Source organism: Trichechus manatus, unplaced genomic scaffold (genome assembly GCF_000243295.1).
Source record: "Trichechus manatus latirostris isolate Lorelei unplaced genomic scaffold, TriManLat1.0 scaffold00002, whole genome shotgun sequence".
Classification (NCBI taxonomy): Eukaryota; Metazoa; Chordata; class Mammalia; order Sirenia; family Trichechidae; genus Trichechus; species Trichechus manatus.
The window spans coordinates 21,489,385-21,492,477 of record NW_004443938.1 but is presented as its reverse complement, the minus strand read 5'-3'; positions in this window follow the sequence as shown (position 1 = coordinate 21,492,477).

Genomic DNA, 3,093 nt, shown 5'->3' with positions numbered 1-3,093 from the left:
AGATGTAGTGAAAACAACACTTGGGTCTGTCACATCTAGCCTCATGTCCTTGGGCAAGTGCTTTAACCTGCCTGGGCTTCAGTCCCCTTATCTGTAAAATTAAGAATGCCTGCTCTGGGGTAGAAAGGGTCAAAAGAGCAATTAATGTGGAAAGGTCTGGCAAACTATAAATCCAGTTGCCATCGAGTTGACTTCAACTCATAAGGCCCCCATGTGTTTCAGAGTAGAACTGTGCTTCATAGGATTTTCAAGGCTGTGACCTTTTGGAAGCAGATCACTAGGCTTGTCTTCCAAGGCACCTCTGGGTGGGTTTGAACCGCCAACGGTCAATAGCTGTTCACTTAATGGTTTGCGACACCGGGGACTTGACAAAGTATAAACATATATTCAAAAGCAAGGTAGTACGTTCATTAGATTAGAAGCTTGAGGGGTCTGCAAAGATGTGCCCAAAACTCAGAAGATGTAAAAAAGCATTGGGCTTGAGTCAGAGACCTGCACACAGACATCAGATCTGCTGCTCACTTTCTCTGAGATTTCCAGTGCTGCCTTAGGCATCAGGCCCTTGCTTTCTTTATCTGTAAAATGGGGACAACAACAAGGTAGCTGTAAGGATTAGAGTTATGTGTACATATGCATATGTACACATAAACTACCTTATTACTGTTATATAATTAGGAAGATTCTGCATGTGGTTACTTTGAATACTTTTTGTATTAATTTCCTAGGGCTGCCCTAACAAATTACCACAAAAACAGATGCCTTAAAACAACAGAAATTTATTCTCTTCCAGTTCTGGAGGCCAGAAGGCTGAAATCAAGGTGCTGGCAGGACCACATGGCCTCCTTCTTTGCTTCTGGTGGCCCTAAGCACTCCTTGGCTTGTGGCAGCATCACTCCAATCTCCGCCTCCATCTTCACGGTCTTCACATGGCTGCCTTCTCCCTCTGTGTCTCTGTGTTAAATCTCCCCCTCCTTTCTCTTATAAGGACAGCAGTCTTTGGATCGAGGACCCATGCTAAATCCAAGGGGGTCTCATCTCGAGAACCTTAACTACACCTGCAAAGGCTCTATTTCCAAATGTCACATTCACAATTACCCAGGATTAGGACTTGAGCGTATCTTTCTGGGAGCCACTATCATCCCATCGCACTTTTCTTATTCATTTTCAGTTTTCAAAGTAACAATTTTTCTCCTCCTTCTTCCTTCTCAGTCTGTTGCTGTCAGCTGCCTGTCTCTGCTGAGCCAGAAGTGAGAAATGGGGGAAGCTCAGTGAGGTTGACAGCACACCTTGAGTCTGTGAGTTCACAGTTAGCAGAAGATACCTCTGGAAGTTGGACTGGAGCCCCTGCCCTGAGGGACAAGTGCCTGTGTGCCAGGGTTTTTAAGCTCTTAAATTCCATAGTTAGAAGCTTGGAGGATCTGAAACAACAACTGATCTTTGTTGTTTGTGTGTTACACTTTCTACTTTTCAAATGTTATTTGTATCATTTTTCCCCCTTGAGGTTGTATTCCGCAGGGGTGGGGGGTTGACAGTTGAGCATGAATCCTATATCCAATAGCCATCTCAGGGGGCCAGATTACAGGTGGGAAAAACAGCCTCTCTCAGATTCAAGGAACAAGAAATCCATCTAGAAGACACACAGGTTTTTTCAAGCATTTCTCAGAGCCGATGGTTTCTGAATCAAGGACGAGGTTATGGAAGCTCGTTTTTAATTAAACCTGCAGACAGTCACTAGGGCTTTGCACTGCATTCACCTTTTAAATTACATACTCCAATTAGCAGAATCTTTCCTCCTGGCCTCAGGCTGTGTTTGCAGGTCTGGCCGTTCTCTGATTGCTCCAATCTGTTTGCTTCTCCTTGGAAATGTCGTCTGTTCTTTTTCTTTCCCAGTGTGTCTTTGTTGTTGTGAGTGCTGCTAGGGGCAGAGCCTGCTCCATCTCCTAAACCACCCCGCCCTGCCAATCACCAGCTCACTGGCAGCACCAGCTTTTCTCTGATTCTGTCTCACCTGTCCATAGTATTTTAATGAAGATGCTAGCCAGCATTTCCCTGCTGCTTCCAGAAAGAAGCTTGTGGAGGGTGAGGTCCCGCCTGCAGCCAGGGGAACTGAAGCATGCAAGGACGTCCAGGAGAAAATATGGAGGATCCTCCTGAATCTAACATCTCCCCTGCTTACCTTTACCCCTCAAGTGCTGAGGAAACGGGGTCGATTTTTTAAATTTCTATCACTTGACAATTATTTTAAAAGGGACCAGAAAACGGGAGTTTTTTCACATGATCCACATAAAATCCATTGCTGTCAAGTCGATTCTGACTCACAGCGACCCTATAGGACGGAGTAGAACTGCCCATAGGGTTTCCAAGGCTGTAAATCTTTACATAAGCAGACTGCCACATCTTTCTCCCACAAGCGCTGGTGGGTTTGAACCTCCAACCTTTTGGTTAGCAGCCGAGTGCTTTAACCACTGTGCCACCAGGGCTCCTCGTGGTCCACATATTACCTCAAAAAGACTTTGGCTTACTGGAATATCTACTAAGGGCACCTTGCACATTTTATTTATCATTTCTTTATAGTACGAGAACCCCTCGCTTGAACTCAAGATGGTTATTGATTACATTTGGGGAGCAGAGCGCCAGTCACTCTCTCTCTCTGCAATTTGTACAGAACAAGGCTTATCCTCAGTTTCAGAACCTGTGTGTGGCCTAGTCCAGCGGTACAGTGTGGGACTCTTTCCTGTTCCTAGGAGTTTGAGCTGCAAAACCGACTTCACTGATGGAGACAAATAGGATAGGTGGTTCTCATTACCCATGTACCATTAATACGCTTGAATTTCTTGGAATACTCAATGGTGGGTGCTAAGTAAGGCATTTGATTTTTTATGATTATCTTAGATGGAAAAAACATGGGAATGGAGGTAATCCGGAAGACCAAAAAAATCTTAACATAGGATAATCTTGAAACTACAAAGAAAAGTGAGAGGGTGAGTATGAAATGAAAACTATGTGGCAAGGAGCTTTCAGAACGTGAGGGACTCCGAGGCCATGGGCATGGGCTTTGGAACAAGCTCATGCCAGTCACACTTGATAATATTT